Source organism: Ictidomys tridecemlineatus, chromosome 1 (genome assembly GCF_052094955.1).
Source record: "Ictidomys tridecemlineatus isolate mIctTri1 chromosome 1, mIctTri1.hap1, whole genome shotgun sequence".
NCBI classification, from domain to species: Eukaryota; Metazoa; Chordata; class Mammalia; order Rodentia; family Sciuridae; genus Ictidomys; species Ictidomys tridecemlineatus.
In genome coordinates, this window is record NC_135477.1 from 73764066 (window position 1) to 73778271 (window position 14206).

At 41.6% G+C, this 14206-nt stretch overlaps 1 protein-coding gene across 1 annotated transcript in view; it reads left to right on the forward strand.

Annotated features, from left to right (window-relative positions):
- The window catches only part of Vstm4 (V-set and transmembrane domain containing 4), an 89860-nt gene that overhangs the window by 68256 nt on the left and 7398 nt on the right, over positions 1-14206 (forward strand). The window lies entirely within an intron of this gene.

Sequence of the window (14206 nt, forward strand, 5' to 3'; positions counted from 1 at the left end):
ACATACTCACAATAAAGCTTAATTTATAAATGAGGTTCAGCAAGATATTAACAACAATAATAGGTAATAAAATAGAATGATAACCACACACTGTAATGAGAATTATAGAAGCTTAGTTATTTGAACCTGATGGATGGTTTATTTCTGGAATTTTCCTTTTAATATTTTCAGACTGTATTTGACTATGGGTAACCACCAGGGTGAAAAACAAAACTGAAGATCAGTGGGGGAACTGCTGTATGTCTTACGACTGGTGATGCCCATCTCAGTCAATGGTCAAGGTCATGTCTGTCAGGTTACATCACTGTAAGGTTTCTATTTTTCCCTTCCTAAGGTCTGTAGGTTAAAAGTTAGTCCAGTAGTCAAGTTTGGACCAGGAGAGCAAGATGGACTAGGAGAGTTGAACTCCACCTCTCAAAGGGAAGAATATCAGGAATTTTGTGCACATGATAAAAACACCACAATAATTAATGATCATTTTAGGGGAGATATGTTATGGTTATGTGAATATTCTATTTTTTTCTTAAACTTTCCCCACTAATTTTACATTGATCAGTGCTTTTTGCCTGCAGCCGTTTTCACTAAGGCATACTAATGGTGACTTTCTAGTTCCTTCAATTCTTCTATCTTTATTATTTGAAATTCTTTGGTAAGGAACTGCCATTTTCATTCTTTTTTTTATTCACTAATTCGTTAGTATCAGTATGAATTCATATTATTTAATATTTTTAGTTTTTAATCATATTATTTGTTTTGTGGTTAATGTTGTTTAGCAGTTGGGTATGTGCATGAGAGAGAGAGAGACAGAAAGACACTGTTGAAACTATGTCCTAATGTGCATGTATTGCAAAAGACAGTTTATTGAAGTTATGTTGACATATCTTAATGAGATACAGACGTGTGTGTTTATATCAGAGTGCTTTTTGCATGCCATCACACTTAATTCTCACAATAAGATTCCTCCCTCACCCTCTAGGTTTGCATATGAGGACACACAAGTACTCAATTTAAGAAAAGTGATGGAGTTCCTATAGTCAACCCACAGGAGTTAGTTTCATGGATCTTGAATTAAACAACTTTTTCTAGGTGTACCACCTTCTGAGCCCCCTCTCTCCTTTAACCATTAAATATAAACAAAAATTAGTTGTGCAATTCTTGGGTACAAAATGATGTCTTAAGCATTTTTTTCCCCACTTATCAAAAGATCGTCTTCAACAGCATTTCCAAAAATAGCTGTGGTCCTGATTACAAGTGTTCATTGTTGACTTTGTTATCTGTATGTTTTTTTGAGCTGGCTGGCTTCTCTGGATGAGGACTTAGCATAGGAAATTCTTAATTTTCATAGAAAGTAAATTAAGGCAGTTATATGCATTTAAAAAGGGCTGTTTGTTTTATGGTAGTATTCCCAATAACAATTCTTTAAGTACTAAATTATCCGTGCTCATTGAAGATACAAAGAGTTAAAAAAAATTTAATACCAATTCTTCCAGAAACAAGTCAACTTGGATACCAATTTGTACTGATAACAACTCACAATAAAGAGCTGACCTCAACTAGACCTCTGTCTGACCAGTAGTTTAGAGTCGAAAATGCCAAGCCCCAGTGTCTGCAGGTTTTGGTGAATATTAAGATGTATTTTCCCAAGAGACCAGCATTGACCTCAGTCTCAATTTGGTCAATATTTATCTCTCAGATCAATAAGTCTTGATGGTAGTTGAAACTAAAGTCAATAGCTACTTGTTGAGTCACATAGGCCTTAGTGGGTAATTTAGAAAATAACTTGGAGACATTATTTTTGGCGGGGGTGGTGGGTAGAGAAAGTGGCTAGTGCCAGTTTAGGTGTGTAATTCCACTCTCGCTCCATTTTGCCACAATCTCTGTAAAACAGTGCTTCCTGGTTGGTTCCTAAGCCACAGTTTCCCAGCCCTTCTTATTAGAAGCCAACCTGCCCTACTCATGAACAAGAAGGGACAAGGCTGGTGTAGAGAACTTCTATTTATTGAGCCCTACTGTGTACCAGCTCCTCTGCTAGGTGATTTATGTCTCCATCTCACTGATCTCAACCACAGTGCCAACAATATGACAAGTGCATGTCTTTGTGTTTCCAACACCCAACTCATGGACAAGCAGGATTTTTTTTCTTATGTTTCTGACACAATATGGCAATTTGCAAGGAGTACATATTATCAGAAATTAAAAACAGTTGGAAAGATTTTTTTTTTAAAAAAATGATAGAATACAAGCAAAAAAAAGGGGGGGAGGCATTTTAGATATTTTATAATCAAGGTATCAGAACTGCCTCCCTTCTTTTAGCAGAGAAATCAAATGCAACAATCTACTTTCCAAACCCTCTTAATCAGGTAACGAGGCCCCCTGGATCACACAGGTTCTTCTGAGTGTCTGGCAATGCATCCAGTTTGTCTAATTAGTTTACATGCTTGCAGTGTGTCTTCATTCTGATATACCAGAGGGCCTTCATCTTTTGGGGCGTGAGGGATAACTTTAACAAAATTAAAATAGTGCTCTGGGGAGGTAGCTCAGCACTAGAGCACTTGTCTAGCATGTGCAAGGCCCAGAGTTCAATCCCCAGCACTACGAAACAAAACCAAACCCCTCAAACTAGCCTGGAGCCAGACGCACTGGTGATTTTTTCTTTAAATTTGGGCACTGACTCAAAGGCCCCCTGAAGACCTCTTGGGTTCTCTAGTATCCTCACCGCAGTTAAGCACCCCTAGCATTGCCAGGGAGCCCCTGGAACTAATTCACACACTTCCAGGAAAAGCTATCATTACTTCCTTGTTTCAGAAGAAACAGAGAGAGCCAGAAGCACTTCTGATTTATTTTTATTGAATTAGGCCAGTTATTGATTTAGAGGCCAAGTGGAGGTAAAAAATAAACACAGTGAGTGCCTGTGATATGGGAGCAAAACCTCAGTGTTTAAAGGAAAAACAACGGGAAACTCCACTGCTACCAGAATTGGAGAGGAAACTGGTAGTTAGTTAGCAGCATCCCCCAAAATGAATGGAAGAAGAAGTGAGCGCCATTCTCAGAGTTAAATGAATTTGAACACACTCCTGCCTGCCTCAGTCAGCCTCAGCACCCTCCTCAATAAAGCGCGGGTGAGTCTTCCCTCTCTATCATTAAGTCACTGGTATCTAGCAGAAGGAGAGCTGGAAAGGTCAGGCCACCCCTGTCCTTTAAGGAGAAAGTGATTTCTTGAGAGTAGAGACAGGAAAATCAGGAACATCGCGGGCTTAATTACCACGAGTCTCCCAGTGGATCCCTTGCAGCCTGTCTCAGTCCCGTTGATCCATCCTCTGCATTGCTGCCCAGGGACTTTCCTAAAACACACTCCAACCATGTCATTTCCCTGCTTAAAATATTCAAACGGCTCCCCTGGCCTCCAGGATGAAGCACAGCTTCCTGTGAGTGGCAGGCAGTGTCGTCTTCCCGTTTCTGCTCCCTGGGTCCCACCAAGATGCCACGTGGTCCAGGCCTTTCCTCTGCTCTCTGCCCTGCACCTGTGGCCCTCCTCATCCTCCCACCAAACTGCTGCTCAGCCCCAAGGCTTGACTCACTCACCACCTTTTTTGGAGTCCTCCTTACCCCTAACCCATTTCTCTGCAAATCTAGGTCCACCCATGCATCAAGTTCTGGCTCTTCGTGTGAGCAACCTGCCCAACCATCTCTCTTGAGGCACATGCAGTCCATCTCTTCTGTCTGATCCCTTTGGCACTGATGTTTCCAAACATGCCCTCTTTTTCTTTCTTTCTCTTTGGTACCTGGGATTGAACTCGTGAGCAGTTGACCTCTGAGCCACATTCCCAGCCCTATTTTTTGTATTTTATTTAGAGACAGGGTCTCACTGAGTTGCTTAGTGCCTCACCATTGCTAAGGCTGGCTTTGAACTCATGATCCTCCTGTCTCAGCCTCTGGAGCCGCTGGGATTACAAGCCTAAATATGCCCTCATTCTTGGAGGTGATAATAACGAGTCTCCCCTGGGCACACCATTGCCAGCTTTTTTGTCTGGCTGCAGTTCCTTTTCCCGTGGTCAGACTGCCCTATGCACCCACCTCTCCTGAGTGTCCGTGGTCTCTGGGGTTCTCCCCTCCTTGAGCACATTCCCTAGGAGAGTCCACACTCTGACAGGTGCCCTACTACCTGTAGAGCCCATCCATTTCCTAACAGGCATCTTCCAGCCAATGTCACACCAGTTCTTGTGACTGTTTCCCTGACACTCCCCTGGAGGCTCATGAGGACCATCAAATCCACCCCGGTACACACTGAGCTCATGGCCATCCTCTCCTCTGCTTCCCCGGGACATCCCTGCCCAGCAGATAGAAGTTTCATTCAGAATCCAGTCATGTTCTTCCCTTATGCCTGCGTCCACGGGTGGCTTGAGCCTTTCCATAAGTTCTCAATATGCCCAGGAGCGCCCCTTTCCTCCCATCCTCACTGCCACGGCTGCTTGGGGACCACCATCTTCCTGTCCCTCAAGCCTCAGCCCTCTCCTCCCTGCTCCCACAGCACAAGCTCACTTGTACTTCAGCCCTCCTGCTCTGACTGAAGTCACATTTACCTGCCTGGTTGATCCTTCTTCCTCACTAGAACCCGGTGGTTCCTTTTGACCACATGACCTCTACATTTCTTACACTACAAAAGTCCTACCTCACAGACACGTCAGATAGTTGCAGAAAGTATGAACTGTTTTGTTTTTTTTTTTGCTTTTAGATTATGGTACAGTACACACAAAATTTATGGACTTTATCATTCAGTAGCATTAAGTACATCCACATTGATGTAAACTCTCTGGAATTCTTTTCTTCTTACAAAACTGAAACTCTGTACCTCTTAAATAATAACTCCCCATTTCCCCATGCCCAGTCCTTGAAAACTGTCATTCCACTTTCTATGAATTTGACTACTAAGGACTTCATAGAAATGAAATCATGCAGGATTTTTTTTTTTGGACTAGCTTATTTCACTTAGCATAACATCCTCAAAGTTTATTCATGGGCAACCTGTGTCAAAATTTCTTTTGCCCTTAATATTCCATTGTATAAAATGTATACAATGTATTCCATTGAATACATTTTCCATATCTGTTATCCCATCAACAAACACTAATGTCTCTTCCACCATTTAGCTACTGTGAATTCTATGAACATGGACATAAAATTATACCTTTCAGTCTATACTTTTAATTCTTTTGGATACATACACAGAGTGGACTTGCTGAATCATGATAAATTTAGTTTTAATTTTTTGAGGATCCATCATAATGTTTTCAAAAGTCGCTGTACCATTCTACATTTTCACTGATAATGCAGAAGCATTCTAATTCCTTTATGTCCTGTCAACACTTTTTTCCTTCTCTGCCTGCCTGCCTTCCCTCCATCCATCCTCTCCTCTTCATCCATTTCTCCCTCACTCCTTCTTCCTTCCCTTCCTTTCCCCTTCCCCTCCCTCCCTCCCTCCCTCCCTCCCTTCCTTCCTTCCTTCCTTCCTTCCTTCCTTCCTTCCTTCCTTCCTTCCTTCCTGTCTTTCCTCCCTTCCTGCTTTTCTAGTTAGCCATCTTAATGGGTGAAATGGTATTTTATTATAGCTTTAATTTTCATTTCCTGATGATTAGTGATACTGAACACCTTTTCATGTTATTGTTGGCCATTTATATACCTTCTTTGGAGAAATGTCTACTTAAATCCTTTGTCTGTTTTTTAATCAGCTTGTTGGTTTTGTTGTTGTTGACTTGTTGGAGTTCTTTATGTATTCAGGATATTGTCTTCATCAGATCCTGTGTTTCACTGCATAATTGTTGCTACAAAATTAATGTATACTCATGAGTGTTTTATAGATTTCAATATTGCTTTAAAGACAGTTTAGTAATAAATGAGTTTTAAGTAATAGTGGCACTTTTTTTCCCCAAAAAAGCTTCACATAATGATCACATTCTACATTTAAAAAAAAAAAAAAAAACAAAAAGCAAAAACCATGAAATCTGTGATGATTTCGTGGTAAAATATGATATATAATTTGGCAATTTTTTCACCCAGTCTATAGATTGCCTTTTTAGTCTGTATTTTAAGTCCTTTGATGCCCAGAAATCAGACATTTTAATGGGACCAGTTTAAGACCAGGGAAGACCTTCCTTACTCACTAAAGCATCCCCAGCAGGGACCCTGGGCTCTGCAGGTGTCTCCCCAGCGTATGCATATGGAGTGAATAAATAAATGACCTGATCAAGTGTGAAGCTCTGTGGTTGGAGCTCCCAGTCTTCTCTGCCCTCAGTGTTGTCCAGATGCTGGGGCATTGCCTGGAAAAAAAGGTTGGAAAGGTAGAATATCAGACCTACTCAAGACCAACCCAGACCTACTGAAGCAGAATTTGTAATTCAACAAAATCCCAGAGGAATCTGGTGGACATTAAAGTTTGAGAAGCATGCCTCTGAGTAATTTACCAAACTAAACATCCATCTCCAGTTGGATCAGGACCCAGAGTCACTGACCTACACCTCTGGCAAGGATTTCATTTTACATTTGCGTCAGAGAGTTTAGCCTACCCAGGAGAATGGTGGGTAATCTTATTTATCAACCAAGAGAATATTAAATGTGAGAATTTGAAATGGAATCGTAACCCTCCGTCATTTCTGCAAATCTCTTAGGGCTCATCCTTAGGTATAGCCTCAGCCCTCTGATCTCCCAGGGCTCCCCCCACAGGTAGAGAATTCTGGAGGGTGACTGAGACCTGCTTTCCTGGGATTCCCTCAAGTTTAAAATCTTCAGCAAACCAGCTTCCTCTCGTGAAAATCTAAGATCAGAGCACTCCAAAAGAACAGAGAGGAAGAAGTTAATTTTACCGCAGTTCAAAGTGACCCTGTCTTATGAAGCATCTTCTCCTTGCTTGATTGGAAGCCATGGAATGGTTAGCCCAGGCTCAGGTACCATGCCCTGTTCTGTGTCTCCTGGTATAGGAAAAGAAGCCCCTTCCCCCAGCCCTGTTTCTACCACGGAGAATGTACTGCCAGAGTCCCAGAGTTTTTCTCTGATCAGTAGCAGAAAAGGGCTTTGAGGGACATTAGACATCAGCAATAGAATTCTGAGAGGATTTTAATAATAATCCAAATCCCAGCAAAATTATTTCCAGAGGACACACATTTCAGGTTTCTTGAAGAATGTTTATAATAAGCCGGAGAATTTCTCTTGTTGTCGTTAATGTGCTAGAACTGGTTTCAGTTAAATTTTACATGAAAAGGATATATTAACCTGCATAAAATATGTGCCTAATCTCGATTTAAAATTAAAAAGAAGGAAAAAAATCCCACAACCACATGTACAATATATTGCCCCAAGTAAAAGCCTTGGGAAAAAAACAAAAACTTTGCTTGTACCATGCTAGTACCATTTTTACGGAGATAAAAATTCTATGCCCCCCTTGGTGCACATGCACATCCCATTATTGTCACGGGGAGTTATGTATGTCGACTGGAGGGAGAATCAATGCCGAGGCTTTGGAAGGGATGAGAGTGGAGAAAACACAAGTCATTTGGTTTCATGGGTTTCCTAAGGTCCAGAGAGAACAGGCGCTGGGGCTTTTGTAAACCGGAAGTGATTCTGATCAAGTGGAAGCATGAATATTCTGTACTAGGGAGCCTGGTCACCCTGACACACAGCAGTCATTTCCATGTGGGTCGTGCAGTTCATGTTACCTGACAGTATCCATAAACACCAACTAGGGCGGACACTTCTTGGCTGTGTCAGAGGACAATGGATATTGGTTGAGACTGACTTTGTTGACAATGGGCTAAGTGATGTCTTTTAAGACTGGGTAGCACATTAAGCACCCAGTTCTTGGAAAAAGTGAGACTTCTATTGCAGAAATGCCGCAGACAGAGGCTGCCTCATTCTTTTCTGTTCGGGTAATGTGATGGTAGTTTGAGAGGCCAGGTGACCACCTCAGGGCTCTGTGTTTCTCCTGTGTACTGCACTCTTGATCCATTCTGATCACTTTTCTAGCTTCTACCTGTTCATTCTCCAGCCCTCACTGAGCGCCAACAAGCAGTGTGCAAGGTACTATGGGGGAAGGGGCATGAGCCTGTTCATAGGACAAAAGTAAACAGGAAAGAGAGACAAGATAGGCCACAAGATGATCCAGATAAGAGAGGGGCATAGACATCTGGCAGATCCTACTCCATGGTGAGCTTCCCTAGTTGTGCAGCCTACCCTTGCTCCCAGGGGTCCTGGTAGGTCCCACTCTAGGACAGGCCTGTCCCTGCATGTCTACAGGGACTGTCCGTCCCTGTGGAACAGTAGCTTGTTTTCCATCTCAGCTTGGCTGATTTGCTGCCTTTATTGGGCACTTCATTTCTGGGATCATTGCACTATTGGGAAATTTTTTAAAAAACTTTTTCACTCTATTTTATTTTTGTAATCTCATGAAACAATATCATTTCTGCTCACATTTGATTTTTTTAAGCCTATTTCATTTAAAACGTTGGTTTTGAACACAGAGTACTTCAGAGTTGTTATTAAAAGACTTTTTCAATCTTGAATGAAGAATACTAGAAATGAAGTGCCATTTTTGGAAGGAAAGAAAAAATCATCAGCATGTCTATAACATCAAGCTCAGCCTCCAAAGTATCAGGAAGAAAATCTCTACATGAAATTCTGAGTTCACTACAAAATCATGGTACATTTGAGGGGAATTTTTACCCCTAGCCAGACTTAATTATAATTTCTTATTATAACTTTCTAAGGTCAAATTTATAAATTATCAACAAGCATATGTGATGACCCCCAAACAGTAAGACACAGCCTCTTAAATTTATGGTGAGGGTGTGCATAGAGAGATAAAGAATAGAAATTATCAATTCATCCTATATGCACCCATTGCCAACATCACATACAATGTCAATTTAAAAAAATAAATAGGCATGATTATTGCTGTTTTAGATTTGGTGTTAATACTTGTTTTGTTTCTATACAGAATGGTTATGACCTGACACTAGTGTGCTATTAATGATGATAGTAATGACAGTGATATGATGATGGTGATGACGGTGATGGTGATGACAGTGATGGAATTGGTGATGGTGATGGTAATGGTAATGATGATGGTGATGGTGATGGTGATGGTGATGATGATGGTGGTGTGATAATGATGCTAATGCACACACTTTGGCGGGAACTTTCCAAGTATACTCACTGCTCCAATACTTAACGTAGATGCACACATTTAACTCTGAAACAATCATAATTGCCTCCATTTCACAGAAAGGCAGGAGAAATGATGTAGGTCGACACTGAACAGGTAAATCATGATGAATGCTCTAAGTGGAATACAGGAAGAATCTCCAAGTGTTAAAATACAAAATGAAATTTCATTCCTTAGTTCTTATTTTTGGACGTAGTATCTGCTAAGCATTGGCTTTATATTTTTATAAATCTTTGTCCATCCTTAGGTCTTGATAAGGACCCTGGAAATTAACCTACATATGATGAAAAACCACTGGGGAATTTTTTGTGGGGCAGTGAGTGGCATGATTTGACTTATAATCTAGAAAGATTAACCTTCCTACTATTAAAAAGAATTCTTTGGTACTGGCCTGAGGCCCAGAGACATCCATCAGCCCCTAGTACATGCTATACCCAAGGATTCTAAGTGTCTTCTTTGCATCTAAATATATCAAAGGAGCTAAACATTAAAGCAGTATTTGTTCATAATCTATAATAAAAATAATAGCAACAGCAATAATAATTGAACTCATATAGAATTTACTATATGCCTATCAGATACTTAAGTCCACTGTATGTACTAATACATTTAATCCTTAATATGATACTATAGGAAAGATAGTACTATGAACCCTATCTTGCAGATGAGGAAACACAGGTACAGAGAGGTTATGTACTTTGTCTAAGGTCACACAATTTGTAAATGGCAGACTTTCTGTCACTAGGAAAATATGCTCTTAAGCACCATTGGACAGTCCCTTGCATAATCCAATGAGTTGAGGAGAGTATTAAAAGCAGTTGATTAGAAGACTGAGCATGTTAAAGATTGCAGATTCTCAGAGTGTACCCATTTGTTGAAGCAGAAAAAAAAATACTCTTTTTTTCTAAGCAAAAGCAGTCTTGAATGACATTGCCAGTAAAAGTACTTTTGGAAGGCAGCTGGGAATACATATATCCATGGTCCATGGGGAGGAGGAAATGAATAACCATATTAGATCATGGAGCGGTCACTGTGCAACTATGAAGTTTCATGTATCAAGACCATTATCTGTAATCACATTTTCGCTCGCAAAACATGCATTGGTGAAACCTAGAGGCAGCCATCTGTCTGATGACTTATAAAATCTTAAGCCAGTGAGATTTAGCCCTAGGCCTTTCTGTGTTTGGCTTCAGAAGGCTCTAGAGATAACCATCTCTCTCTGTCCCCAAAGCAGTTGATCTGTGGCATATATCTGTCCACATATTGAATTCATTCTAAGGATGTGCTTTGCTAAATATCTTTTAAACTCTAGGGAGTCAAGTGCATGATATGAATTTGCCCTGCCTAGGATCCCAAGGTGCCAGCAAACCTGGATAGGACTCTGAATTCTTACCTCCATCCAAGACTTCTCTTCTAAGCTCCAGATCTTTCCTGTCCCACATAGCCCCAGAGCACATTGGATTATTGACAATTAGTCACTGGTTAACTACACAGAGGCCAGGGGTGGAGGTGGGAATCTGGGCTGATACGATACTAAGGCTTGTAAATAACTGAAACAACATGAAGTCTTCCCTTTCCTCCATTGCCCTCCCCAGTCCTTGGCTGCTCCGTGTATCTGCCTTTGGAAAGTCTTGGGTTTTGTGGCTTCAGGGTTCCTGTTCCCTGAAACCAAGCCAGGCTTCTGATGAGGATGGAACTGGTTCTCTTCTCCCTCTGACTGTTCAGTTGGAGCACACACTGTGCACTGAGTGGTGCGAGCCTATCCCAAGCTTCATGTGATTGGCACCAGTGATCCTTCACTATTTTCTGGGACTGCTGTCTACCTGTCTGGCTCACCTGGATACATGGTATTCACATCTGAGTATAGACATAGCCTTGATCCTGCTTTTGTAAATGCTGATGATAGCCATGAACATGGATCCTGGCCAGGACTCATGGGCTCTGAATAGACTTCACCTGGCCACCCAGAAATCTTGAACAAGTTTCCTGCCTTTGAAAACGAGTTTGCTCATCCGCAAAGTGGGTGTTATCATGGGACCCACCTCATAAGGCCAAGGTGAGAATGGAATGTGATGGAGGATGTTGGTCCATGTTTTTTGGGTTCCACTCTAAGAAGGACCGATGCTCTTGCACTGGGTATGCCATCTCCCAAAGCCACTTCTGGATCATGTCCTTTGATCCTTTGTGTAATATTTCTCTCTTGGAAAGAGCTTTCATTTGTTGGTTTTGATTCTTTATTTTTACTTACCATACACATCAGAGAGCTCTACATCTTCTTTCCATAACATATTAAATGTATGCCAGTCAGCAGACCCCTGGAACTCAAAATGAAGTCAAGTTTACATCCAAGGCATGTCGATCTCAGTATCACCCATAGGAGCCATGGCATGTTTTTTCTTTCCCAAGTTGACTTACAGAGACTCCCAAAGACCCTTCTATCCACAGAGCTTACTGAACCCACAGCCCATCCTCCTTGGTGGCCAAGGTAGTATGTGTTCAGGGAGAGTTTGTTTTACCAGTTACTTCTCTATTGAATAAAAAATGAGCACTTATCTTGAAGGGAGAAGAGGAAGTCTGCCCTTAATAATTTTCATCCTCTCTTGGGTAAATAGATTCCTGATAGTGCAACTCTGTAGAACTGCAGGTTCGTGTTTTCGCTTGAAGGTGACGTTAGCGTAAACATCCTGTGTCCTGGTTATTGATCTGTTGCTGTGATAATGGTATTACCCAATTGAACTTTTGACATTGGGGAGCCTGCAGTGGCTGCAATTGCATTTTTCTTTTATTCCTGCAAACTTAATTCAACTTGCACATCCAACTGTGATCTCTGTGAAAAAGTATTATTTTGCAGGAGTCTGCATAAGAGAACATTAATTTTCTCTCCCTCCCTCCCTCCCTCCTTCCCTCTCCCTTCTCTCTTTCTTCCCCAGTAGAAATGTCAACTTTTTAGCTTGAATCATGGAAACACACCCACAAAATGAAATGCTCAGAAACTGCCCATTAGGAGCTTGGAGGGTGGTGTGTTCCAAAGAGATGTGTAACTTCTGAATCTCCTGGAGTTGGTTTTTGTAGTGTCAGCTAAATCAAGTCATTTCTTTTCTGTAGATGTTCTTTCCATAATCATCACCCTATAACCAGGAAGGAAAGGCTTAAATTAGAGGTGGGAGATGCAGCCTGAGCTGTCATCTGTGGGTGCTGCTTTTCCCCACTGGTGGAAAACAAGGGCGGGGGCTGCTTGACAGGCCGTCTGGAGCTGTGGCACTTGCACACTCACTTGCTCACCCTCAAGTGAGGAGTCCACAGACTCACAGATCTGCACTGGAGATCTGTGCTGTATGATAATCCTTCCCTAGTTTCTGAGGGGATGCGGAGGTATGAGAATTTAATCTGACTCAGCATCTGCCCGTGAGCATTGGAGTTGAAGTCTAGGATGGGTCATTACTGTGCCACTGACACCTACTAAAATGGCTATAAAAGAAAAAATAAGTGCTGACAAGGATGAGAAAGGCTCAAAGCTCTCACACTTTGGTGATCAGGAGGGAAGTTAAACACACACTTGCCAAGTGACCCAGCAGTTCCATTGCAGGGTAATGCCCTAGAGAAATGAAAATATCCCCCTAAAGACCTATTAGTGGATGTTTGTGACAGCTCTGACCCACTTGTCTCTCAGCAGGGGAATGGATATGCTAACTGTGGATGGGTATGCTAACTCTAGAATACCCTAGAACACTTCTTGGCAATGAAAGGAACAAACTATACACAAAACTTGGATGAATCTTGAGGGATTCAAAAAATTATATACTGGCAGTTTCAAAGAGTTACATATTCCATAATTCCTTTTAAGTGACACTAAGAGACAAAATCACGATGACAGGAAAGAAATATGTGGTTTCCAGAGGTTAGAGTTGGAGGGGATGCATGACTACAGAGGGGTATGGGAGTGGGGGTCATTCAACAGTTCTGTATCCTCATTGTGGTAGTGGTTACAGAAATTTACACGTTAAAATTCATGGAACTTTTAAAATTCATAGTCAATTTTGCTGCATGTCATTTTTTTTAAAACCTCCTTTATACCACTGGAAGACAGTAGGAGGTGTGAATAGAATTGTACTCTTTGGACTGAGTGTGCACACATGTGGGCACAGGTGTGTGAACCTGCCTGCAGGTTTGGGAGGGCATTGTATACCTTTAAGAACAAAGCTCAGGAGCATACTTAGAACATTCTTGGGTTAACTTAAAAATAAATTCATAACAATTTATTATAAAATCCCTTCATTTTTTACCCATTGGGCAGTTTAGTAAGAGGGAGGAGGGGAAATCCAGAGGCTCTGAGTACAGGAGGATATCACAGGTATGCAGAGTTCACTGACAGGGAGGTCACCCAAAAAGCCTGGCTGGGTTTTGAAGGAATCGAGATCCCTTTTGTATACAGGGCAGGAGGATTTCCATGCCAAGGGTTTTCGCTTCAACAGAAACCTGAACTGGGAGACTTCAGAGGGACGCCTGGGAGGGAGGCTCAGCAGACCACTAGGCTATTTTGCATTCATAGCATAAACCTTGGTGTTTTCAGTGGTCTCTGGATGTCCAAAGTGCATAAATGCCTTCCCCTGGGGCATTGCAACCAGTGTCATCATTGCTAAAAGAACTTCTCTGATATTCTAAATAATGGTGGATCTTGAGGCAGCTATCAGCAGGTTCCTGTGCATTGAAGGCATTTGTCCTCTGGCCCAGCCCCTGATGCTGTTGACATGGTATTATAAGTCTCTCTTCCTTTCTCCCCTAATCGGTGAAGATCTTTTTCCACATGAAAGCAGCAGACAGAGATTAAATGCGGCCACTTCTCACCAGCTGGGCCTTCTATTTAGCCATGGGAATGTGAACCCCAAAGCTTTGACTTATATTGTATATTTTGCTTTGACTGAGAGGGATTGGCATTTATTTATCTGATAGAACAAAATATCTGGGCAAAGGCCAGGGCCTCTGCCACGACATATG